Source organism: Euprymna scolopes, chromosome 5 (genome assembly GCF_053919585.1).
Source record: "Euprymna scolopes isolate OS-2025 chromosome 5, ASM5391958v1, whole genome shotgun sequence".
Lineage (NCBI taxonomy): Eukaryota > Metazoa > Mollusca > Cephalopoda > Sepiida > Sepiolidae > Euprymna > Euprymna scolopes.
In genome coordinates, this window is record NC_136486.1 from 57364907 (window position 1) to 57377406 (window position 12500).

Consider the following 12500-nt stretch of genomic DNA (forward strand, 5'->3'; position numbering starts at 1 on the left):
CATATTGAAGGATGATTTTTACACATTTTCATTCAACATTTATTCTATATATACTATATATTATCAGGAAATCTACGTTCAAGAAATAACATCATTTGCATATTACATTAAATAAACCTATTTTAGTAATTAGCTAATTGTTAATTGTGTGTTGTAATTTAACATTGATTTATTTATGTTTAAGTTAATTTTTACTTAATTTAATTTATATTTATTATTATTACCCGACACCAGTCGCATTTAGAAAACGGAAATGAATTTGCTTATTTAAGCTGTAAGAGTTTAATTCCTTGAGATTATGAATATTTATTCCCGTTTAGTTTTCCTATGCAAAAATGGATGTGATTAATGGTTCAATAAATTTAACATTTAGTCCGTCTTCAGGAAAATTTTAACAAGTTAGAATATTCATAGTATAGTAAGTATGTGACTTACCCCTATGTTTTAAGCTAGCGTTGTATGTGCAGCTAGTAAAATGTAAGGTCGGTTTTTAACGTAGAAACTTATCAAGCTTCTGATGATGTTGACTACGATGTCTAATTCGACGATGATGATGATGATGGGTTTTTTGATTGAATATAATTCATTTCATATAAAGCAGATGATTATGATTAGAATTCGATATCTTTCTAGTTAGAATTTATTCTATAAAGACGCCAGGGACTTACGTTAAGGTTGCCAACACCTCTAAGTGAAAATGTTTCTGTGGAACAAAGTGGATTTGAACTTGGCACATACATGTTGTCAGTCCATTCTGTTGACCACTTAGCCACCGTCATATCTATGATGAGGATGATGATAAGATATTCATAACTTGATACTTTCAAACAGTTTTACTCCTTAAGACCTCGCAGTTGCAACATTGATATTAAGGAAGATGTGAGGGTTTAAACTGGGTAAAAAATGAGGGGAAGAAGTATTTCTTGTATTGAGAGTTAGTTCGCAAATTGATTGAGGATCTCCTCTCTTCTGTCTTCAGCGCTTCAACTTCTTCTATACGAAAGATCTATTACAAACCTCTATCAACCGTTTTTGTGTGTTCGTGGTAGTGCTCGACTGAGCTCCAATTCCTAGCATCTTTCATTGAAAACATCCACTAAAGCAATAATCCTCGTTACCCCTATAGCAGAGAACTTTCCAATTTCCTCTGTTTCACAAACCAAATGGAACTTCCACAAAACAACGCTTTTTTTCCGGAAACATTCCATGTGTATAACGGAATAACACGAAACTGCTTCCCAGCTTACTACAGCACAATCGTTTTTAAATCCAGTGTAAACAAACAATTGTCGATTTGTTCTTGTGGAAAATCACATCCTCTCAAGTACTCCTAATTTTCTTATTTTGTCTTTTAGTCCTCATACGTTTGTGACAAATGAGGAAGAATCGCTGCTTTCTGTATCAGAATCTATTTATTTAACATTTATCGTTGGCTGAGTGTTGACTTTTAGAATTTTTCATTCTTTTCATTAACTTTCTTCCGTGCTTTGTCTGGAACTATTTCACCCACTCTTTTAAATCTTCTTGTGACCAACATCCAACCAGCAATGATTTTAAACCGTATCCTTGAGTCGCGCTTGGGCCTTGATAAGCGATAATCCATCAGCAGAGAAACACTAATCAGTTACGTGCTATTGTAAGAAAACGTTTATGTATTTTAACGATATTAACCTTTCAGAGTCTTTCTACTTAGTTTATTTGATTTCTGTTCCCAATCACATCCAGTCTCCAACATACAAAAAGAAGTATTCATTTTTTCCATTTATCCCATTCTGAATATTTAAAGCTCTGTCTAAACATAGCTCTCTCCGTCTCTACTAACAAAAAGGTGCCGATTGTAGCATAAAGATGTTTTATCACTTATGTTCAAGAATGAAAATACCGCGTGGGTTGCTTTCTAGCTTACTACAACGTGGTTCTTTTCAAGTCCGATGTAAACAGTTTAAAGTTGAACTTCTTTCTTGAATAATATAACTTTATCCAAACGTCACCATCATTGCAAAGCATCACAATGTTGTCGTCTGGTTCGCCTGATACCTATTGCCTCATAGAGTATTTTTGAGCCTTAAAAAGAGTCGACACCCTACTTAATAAAATCTAATTAATTTCAATCAATAGTTGCATTATGTTAGTGATCTCTCATACATAAGCTTCACTAAAAACGCAAGCATATTCCGCGATGTTCTTCATAATGGCGTTTATTATGCATTTCGAACCGAATAAATCTCAACATATCTTATTCTTGTTCGAACCTTAACCTAAGTTATTTTTAAACAAGTCTCGTAGAAACAAGTCTAAGCCGTGTGCGCTCAGGGCACATGAATGATAGAATATTGTTTTTAGAAAATACATTTTACCATAAGGAGCAGTGTCTTTATTCAAAAAAGCTGAGCCGTCCATATAGTTTTACATAAAAGTTTTATTGCAATCTGTAGGAATGTCGACAAAACAAAAAGATTGCATTTTGTACGATTCTTGATCGCTATGTCTGGCCGATTAACTTTGATTGCTCCGCGTGTATTGTAAAATTCTATTAAATGGCTGACATCTTCTACGTTTGTAACCGGATCTGGATGATGTCCACATCAATTCCTTGCAGCTTCCTTCCTATCATAATTGCAGATTTCCCAATGCAGATATTGAGCGACACTACCGTGCCAAGTGTTATATATCCAGCAATCTGATACAAGATGGCCAATTGTGAATGTATAGCCATAACATTTTCTGTATTTCAGGACAAAATTATTAGTAGTACTACCATCGATTGTAGCCGTAGCAGTAGTATTATTTATGAAAAATTGTGTTATAATAATAGTACTTTATTATTTACTTGCTTGGTGTTTTCACATAAATATGTACTGGTTATAACAAGTTATAATCACCAGGGTCTGACGGACCTCTTTAAGTATCATTAAATATTCAGTATTGACTTGTGTGATACTCGTTGTTAATCACTTCACAATCACTCCAGCTTGAACGGGAAATATGAGTTGAAACAGATAAATTGACGGCATAGCTAAGGCTGCTGCAAAGAAGGTGGGCTCTCTCTACAGTGCTAGAAAGTTACTTACGCCTGAGAGTACCCTATACCTCAACAGAGCCATCATTTGCCAATGTATGGAGTACTGTTGGAGTAGGTTTAATAGAGTCACCGACCTAATAAGTCTCACAATGTCAGCTACGCTTTTACCGTTGTCCGATCGACGAAATGTTACATCCGTCTCCCTGTTTTAAAAGAATTTCAATGGTTGGTGCTCCGACGAACTATAAGCCCTTGTATTCCATCGGCGTAAATACACTCGACAAACTTGACAAGCAGCAAAATCCCACCCCTACAAAGTAAAAATCCCCAGATGTAAGAAACCATTCTACTCTCATAGTTTCGTCCCAAGAACTGGTAAACTTTGGAATACCATTCCGGGTTCCTGCTTCTCTGACTGTTCAGACATGCAGAAGTTCAAGTATCATGTAAACAGACATCTTGCTGCTTAGTACCCCATAAAATTATGTCTCAGATAATAGTCCCCACCTCAAAGTGCCACTCTACCCTGTTTGGGGCTAAAAAGGCAATCATATATGTATGAACAAATGATTAATAAAACATGTTAAAAGACATCTTGAAAAAGAGTTAAAAACATATTTAATTTTAAAAAAAAGGAAGCACAAGATAAGTGGATAGTCCTTAATCCGCGGAGTTTCGAAGAAATACTCTCCTTCTCATCAGAGGGCAGGAATTAGCAAAATGCAGGATCGGATTTTGCATATAAAAGTATTTAATGAAACTACAAGTAAGTCACAGATCTTACTTGGTTAAAAAAATGGTGAGGTAAGGGGAACAGGAGGCAAAAGAAAAATGATAAAACGATTTCACATGAATGGATAGTCCGGTGAAGGGTAAAAATCCAAAAATGATAAAATCCAAAACGGTCGAATTTAAAATTTCAATCCAATGGTTAATTCCAAATGGTCCAAAATAATCCAAAAGGCAGAGTTCCTTGGAAAAAAGCGCAAATGGAATGAATTCCATATATATATATATATATATATATATATATATATATATATATATATATATATATATATATATATATATATATATATATATATATACATTTAATTATAAAACTCAAATGACCTTGTAATGGGTGTTGTAACCCAACATCCGGTTTACCACTTCTGGTTGCGCATGTGTACATAGACAACAAATTAACGCGACAATAAATCGTGTTGCTTTACTGTGTATGTTTTTAGCGTCCCAATTGTTTTGTTTGTGTTTTTTTTTTCGCGTTTAAATTATCCAAATAAACAATTGTTAACACTTTCTGCATTTTTTAACATCGTTCATTTCCATAATACGTTTAAGTTATTTTAAAGCAATTTACTTATAAATAAACCTACTTTAACCCGTTGACAACCATAAGAACATTTTACAACGCCTTCTTTTTTTTTTTAATTTATTCTCCATTTTTTAATACATCTTTCTTAAAAAATATTCATACATTCTCTTCAACACTACCAACATAAATTAATAACCCCGAAAACATGTTTTTTTTTATTTGCGTTATAAATAAATAATCAACGCGGCAATAAAACGTATTGTTATATTGTGTACGTTTCAGCGTCTCAATTGATGTTTGAATTAAAAGATATATGAAAATTTGAATTTAACTAAGTATTATGTTATCTGTTTAGATCACATTTACCTCTAAGTATGGCAAACCACTTTTCATTAAAAAGATGTATGTTTTTTTCTCAAAAATAAACAATTATAAACAGAACAACTCATAGAAATCTATCTATATTCCTTTTTTCATTTTAATATACTTTCATAGAAATGTTTCTATTATGTCACAAAAAACTATTACTTTCCGTCACAAGTGTCAAGCTCATGCATTAATTCCATAGTTAATATAACATACTGACCCAACGGGTCACGGGTAGTTTAGTATATATATATATATATATATATATATATATATATATATATATATATATATATTAAAGACAATGTGTATGCGGTATTGACTCCGAACCGGCTTAGGCTGTTCATGAAATTTCACAAAAATATATTTTATGTGTCTGGAGATGTTCTTAGATTTGTTTTGTCTAATTATGACAATTCTTGTAAAACGTTAATCAATAATCGAAAAATCCGATTGAAGAAAGAACAGTCAGATTTAGAACACAGTTTACACCTTATAAAGCCTAACATTACAAGTGCATTTGAACAGTTTATCACCGCACAAGGGGAAGTGCTCAACATACAAAACCAACTGTAGGTCTTTTGATAAAACAAGGGCGCGATCGAAATGAATATTTCTGTTTAGATCAGAATTGCATCGTGATAGTTGGCTTTTGCATTTAAAACTTTAATTCAAGCCATTATGAAAAAATGTTTTTATAGAATCAGCAGTAGGTTTTCTACAGTGAAACGTAGACTACAATATATTGTAGACTAAGTCAATGCTACAAAGCATATTTTTCTTCCGGTGCACCGCGATGCGTCCCGACTACTGCAAAGAATCCATCGATTCAAAGGCAAATAGGGGGATTTCACTCATTTCGATAACAATAAATATATAGTGTGTGCGTCAAGCTGCCTTGCTATTATATATATATATATATATATATATATATATATATATATATATATATATAGCACTATGTATGACTTTAATTGTTCAGGTAAAAACAAAGGATATATTCACCAATAAACTTATTTATAAAAACATTGTTTCTTTACACTTTTATAAGTAAGTATATAAATACACGAGAAAGCCATGAAAAATTGATTATATTTTGAATATAATTTAAATATGTGTTGCTAATTTAAGGCATAAATCTTTTTTAATTAAAAGTGCTTCTTTAAGGAAAATATTGTATATTGTCTCTTAAATAATTATGTTAAATTACACATTTTATTCGAACGCCATTCATCTTCAAGATAAACTTGTGTATTAACGAAAAGGTAATATATATATATATATATATATATATATATATATATATATATATATATATATATATATATATATATATATATATATATATACGTATGGAAGTATATCTTGATGACAAGACATTTCTTGCAGTTTTTAACTTTTAAGTTCAGATGGACATGTTTCAACTCAAACAAAAATTTATTGATCGAACTAAGCACTAACGGAATTAACACACTTTTGCCAAGGTAAAATAGACTTATTTCTACAGGTAACCTAATAAAATCTTGTGTTCTAGTGCCGATGAATTCGTTGAAAGCGTTTTTGATATCGCTTAAGTTTTGAAAGAATTTCTCACGCAGAAAGTTGTCCATATGCTTTAAAAAGTGGTAGTCGGTAGATAGTCGAGGACATGGTGGACCATAATGCAGAGTTTCGTAGCCCAATTCGTTTAACTTTTGAGGGTCGGTTTAACAACGTGCGGTCGGCTAATGTCGTGGAGAAGAATTGGGCCTTTTTCTGTTGACTAATGCTTGGTGTTCTTGTCGAAGTTTCTGATGTATTTTATCGATTTGTTGACAGTACTTCGCCGTAATGGTTTCGCCTACTTTAAAACAACTCTAATGGATGCGACTGGTCGCAAACCTTGTTTTTAATGACAGTCTCTAAGGTTTTTCTTTGCCTTAACGAATAGCAAAAGCCACAGTGAGCAAAGTCCATACTATATGGAGAATGGGGAACTGTTTGAATGCCTATCTTAGTTCAATTGTCTGTGACAGGGATGGAGTTATGAACTGGTGAATTCGCGCAAATATTTCGCATCTTCAGTTTTTCCAAAATAATTGTTTTCACACGTTCCACACTGACATCAAACTGTTCACTTATTATAGACACACGACGTCCCTTATCCATGGAATGATTTATTGAGCCAATCAACTCTGGTCTTCTGACTTTCTTACTCCTTCTACATCTCTCATCATTCCTCACAGACACCATACCTTCCTTGAATCTTTTATGCCACTCGACACCTAGTGCTAGATTTATGAAAAAAAAATGGTCCAAAAGTAGTCTGAATCATTCTATACATTTCTATGGCATGTTTTTCAAGCTTAAAACATAATTTTATTGCATATCGTTCTTCTAAATTGTCCTCGCGTCCATTTTTGAAATTCACCAATTGTGACAATCAGACTTTAGTAGGATGTACTCAAATTATTATTGTAGCTGTTCTTTTGAATTTGAAATCATATAAATTGATCAGTTATCTCATAAGATGTATAGCAATAACATACTGAATTTTCAAGAGTTTAGGAAAATGTTAAATGTCTGTACAAAAATGTCTGGAAACTTATTTAAAGTACCCTGTATAGGTAGAAAGGGAAAAAGTAGAGTTCTAGCCAAAAAATCAATTATGACACAAAAGCCTTTCAAGGATACCAGATACAAGGTCAATATTTTGTTTGGCGGAAGTCTTTCTGTGAACTGAACTAGCACTGAACTTGACACAATAATGGTTTCAGCGTGTGTCGTTATCTATTCAAACATTGCATAATATACATTTAGAATATAATCGCTAAGTGATTCAATCTAAACGCTGTGTATAAGTAGCCGCACATCCCATGTTTATTTGTCTTACAATGATTTGCTCTGTTACTGATAGACATTTGCTTCTATCGATCTGAAGCCGAAACTGCAGTATTACTTCTATTTATTGTACTAAGTATTACATTTGTTAGTTTAAAGAATAATTTTTTTTTCTTTTGTCACACAGATAATACCGAAATTTGATTTCGCAACATGACAATGGATGGCACCGATTCAACTATTCTTTCAACTTTTGTTCAGATCTTTCTTTAAAATTATGGATAATCATCTTTAATATACAAAACGATTAATACGAATAAAATGCCTAATAATAAGAAAAAAACGAAAGCAAATAATTTAAATGGTTTATGATTTTTTTTTTTTTGTTAATTCTCATCGGATAATGGTGTGGAACCAATTAGGCGTAATAGAAATATTTTTCTCTAAAAAACATCAAAGAGCGAATTGCAATTCTTCAAAGCTTCCATTTGAAAAGAAATCAATGTCTTTGAATGAGAGATGACGATTGTCAGTTTTTGGCGCCGGGAATCTGGCAGAGAGGTCATTGCTTAGGACGATATGAACTTAAAGGTTCAGGGTGATTTTGATTTAGTTATTTTTTGTTTCATTTGTTAAGTTTCATTTTAACGTAATGACACCATAGAATTTTGCTGGCTCCACTTTCAACGTTTCAAATCGTGAATTTCTCCTAATAAATAATGTGACAATTGACTATTATTTCACCATCTATTTCGAGAATCGATTACGGCAGCTTTGATGTCTCTTTTTATATAAATAATTTAGGACAGATTAATCGAATCGGATAATTGTTATTCTTAAGATCGGAAGAAAACAGACGAATCTGAGCTATTTAAGCGATGATTAGTGTAAATATCGGTATATCTCAAAATGTATATATATATATATATATATATATATATATATATTAAACATTCCAAAAGCCACAAAAGTATTTACCTCACATTCATATTGTTTTATGGGTGGTATATCGCGTCTTTCACGCGTTTCATCGAATGGCGGCAATTCACTAAAACCAATCACCGCCAGAGAAATACATAAGTAAACCGGAAAAATACACAGTGTTTTTCCTTGGATTGAAAAGTATAAGTTATGTTGAAAAGCCATGAGAACTTTTAAAAATCATATAAGTAAAAAGTCTTAAACATTATCGGATATGATTTTAATTTATATTGACAAGAAACTAAAGACATATATAAAATTATATCTGAATTAATAGAGACTTAGTATTTCGAAATTTTCGTATTTATCTTTAGAGAGAACAATAATTCACTCAAATATTCAGAAACCTTAGTTAACCTTATTCGTATACTATTAATAATAAAAAAAACTAATTTTAATCAGTTAAGATTCGCTGTAAACGATGTCACAACTAAGGAGATTATATAACTAAAAACTACAAAATAATTTCCATATAGCTCATGAAACACTATATAAAAGATTGTGGAATATATATGATATGTATATATATATATATATATATACTGTTTTGTCTTCTTGAATAGGGCACAATGCTATTGGGATGTAGGAGTCTACCATATAGCAAAAAATTTGCAGGGAAATTATATGAGGAGTTACACAGCAAAATGTTTGTTTACATGACACTTGAATTTCTTTACAGTAAGGGAATAAGGGACGCGAGAGGAAACTCACAAAATTTAGCAGTTTAAGGAAAGAATCTATTGTAATATGGGGTCGTTTTATGTGATGTTTACCATTATCACTAACATGGTCAGCATCCTTAAGTGAGTAATGGCATTTTGTTACACACTTATAAGGAACTGTAGTCAGAACTAAGTCTAGACGAAAGGTTTTCTGATCCTATTGATTTGTTAGATCAGTCGCGAACGTTAATATTTGTGTCAGGAAATGTTATATAGAAAAATGCTGTGTGATGCTACCAGCTGCATCTGTGTAAGTAGATAAACTAAGTAAGTTACTGTTGTAGACAGTAAAGTCACCAAATGTATGCACTTGGATGTTGGCATCTGGACAGAATGCTGCCTCTATGTTGCCAGCGACATAGCTAATCTGGTACCGACCAAACACACACACACACACACATATATATATATATATATATATATATATATATATATATATATATATATATATATATATATATATATATACCGTGTGTTTATTTAGGCAGCTCCTTCATTTAAGCTAAGTTTTTATAAAAATAAAAATGACTGCTATGTTATACTTTTGTATATTTCCATATTTTTAAAATAAAAAAAATAATGTATGTTCCTATATATGAGAAATGGTCTGGAGTATTCTACAAATCCAATTAAAAGAAACAGGTAAAAGAAAAGAAAAGAAATAAGGAAAAAAAGAAAAGAAATAAAGAAAAAAGAAAAGAAAAAAGTAAACAAAGAAAAAGAAAGAAAGAAGTAAAAAAAAAGAAATAAGTATAAAAACGAAATAAAATAAAAAAGAAAAGAAATAAGTTTTAAAAAAGCAATGAGTATAAAAAATTAAAGGAATGGAAATAAGTAAAACTAATAAAATAAAAGAAGTAAGTAAAAAACGAAAAGAAAAGAAATAAGTGAAAAGAACACAAAAGAAATAAGTATGAAAAAAGAAATAAAAAAGAAAAGAAAAGATATAAGCAAAAAAGAAAGAAAAGAAATAAGAAAAAAGACACGAAATAAGTAAAAAAACAGGAAAGAAAGAAATAAAAAAGAAAAGAAAGAAATAAAAAATAAAGAAAAGAAATTAGTAAAAACAGCAAAGAAGAGAAATAAGTAAAAAAGACTAGAAATATGTAAAAAAAGAAAAGAAATAAGTAAAAAAAGAAAAGAAATAAGTAAAAAAAGAAAAGAAATACGTAAAAAAGACAAGAAAAGAAATAAATAAAAAGAAGAATAGAAATAAGTAAAAACAGAAGAAAAGAAATAAAATAAAAAAGAAAAGAAAAGAAATAAGTAAAAAGAAGAAAAGAAATGAATTAAGTCAAAAAAGAAAAGAAAAGAAATAAGTAAAAAAGAAAAGAAAAGGAATAAGTCAAAAAAGAAGAGAAAAGACATAAAATAAAAAAGCAAAGAAAAGAAATAAGTAAAAAAGAAAATAAAACAGTAAAAAAAAGAAATGAGTAAAAACGAGAAGAAATAAGTATAAAAAGTAAAAAAGAATAGAAAAGAAATAAGTAAAAAAGAAAAGAAAAAATTAGTTGAAAAAAGAAAAGAAACAAGTAAAAAAGTAAAGAAAAGAAATAAGTACAAAAAGAAAAGAAAAAAATCAGTAGAAAAAGAAAAGAAAAAATAAGTAAAAAAGAAAAGAAAAGAAATAACTATAAAAAGAAATAGAAAAGAAAAAATAAGCAAAAAAGAAAAGTCATAAGTAAAAGTAGAAAAGAAATAAGTAAAAAAAGAAAAAAGTAGAAAAGAAATAAGTAAAAAAAGAAAAAAGTAAAAAAGGAAAGAACAATAAAATAAAATAGACAAGAAATATATAAATAAAGAAAAAATTGAGTAGAAAAAAGAAATGAGTAGAAAAACAAGAAAAGAAAAGAAATAAGTAAAAAAGAAAAGAAATTAGTATAAAAATAAAAGAAGTAAAAAAGAAAAGAAAAGAAATAAGAAAAAAACTAATATATATTAGTATAAATAAGAAATAAGTAAAAAAAGAAAAAATCAGTAAAATTTAAATGAAAAGAAAAACGTAATAACGAAATGAAAGATAGAAGTTAAAAAAGAAAAGAACAGAAAGAGGTTAAAAAAGAATAAAAATAAGTATAAAACAATAAATGCGTATAAAAACAAAAGAAAGCTCAGGCATTAACGTCAAACAAAACAGAAAAATTTTAGCTAAACATTTTGGTTTCGATTCTGTACGTGTCATTTTTAAAAAAAAACATTTAAATCATTACTATATATTTTGCTCGATTATAATATAATAATAAATACGAACTCTCTATTAATCAAAATATCATACTTAAATAATTTTACTACCTGGCTGACTGTTAGTACATATATATATATATATATATATATATATATATATATATATATATATATATATATATATATATATAATTATATATATATATATATATGTGTGTGTGTGTGTGTGTGTATGTGTCTGTGTGTGTTTGTGTATAACTTTACTTTTCACAATTCAGTGTAAGGGAGGTGTCGTTGTTTAAGAAAGTACATTCGCGGAAATAGGACCTGCGTATTTTAAATTCGAATCCAGTTTGATGAAATGATCTTCACTTCAAGTGTTGCTAAATATCTTATGGATTCTTAAGTAAAAACGAAAAGAAAAGAAATAAATACAAAAAGGAAAGAAATAAATGAGTAAAATAAAGAATTGTAATAAGTAAAAAAAATAAAGGGAAGGAAATAGGTACAAAAAAAGAAAAGATAAGAAATGGTTAAAAAAAATTTTTTAAGAAATAAGTAAAAAAGAAAAGAAAAGAAATAAGTATAAAAAGGAAAGAAAAGACATAAGAAACAAAGAAAACAAAAGAAATAAGTAAAAAAAGAAAAGAAATTATTAAAAAAGAAAAGAACATAAATAAGTAAAAAAAGAAAAGAACAGAAATAAGTAAAAAAAGAAAAGAACAGAAATAAGTAAAAAAAGAAAAGAAAAGAAATAAGTAAAAAAAGAAAAGAACAGAAATAAGTAAAAAAAGAAAAGAAAAGAAATAAGTAAAAAAAGAAAAGAACAGAAATAAGTAAAAAAAGAAAAGAAAAGAAATAAGTAAAAAAAGAAAAGAACAGAAATAAGTAAAAAAAGAAAAGAAAAGAAATAAGTAAAAAAAGAAAAGAACAGAAATAAGTAAAAAAAGAAAAGAAAAGAAATAAGTAAAAAAAGAAAAGAACAGAAATAAGTAAAAAAAGAAAAGAAAAGGAAAGAAATAAGTAAAAAATGAAAACAAAAAAGTAAAGAACAGAAATAAGTAAAAAAAGAAAAGAACAGAAATAAGTA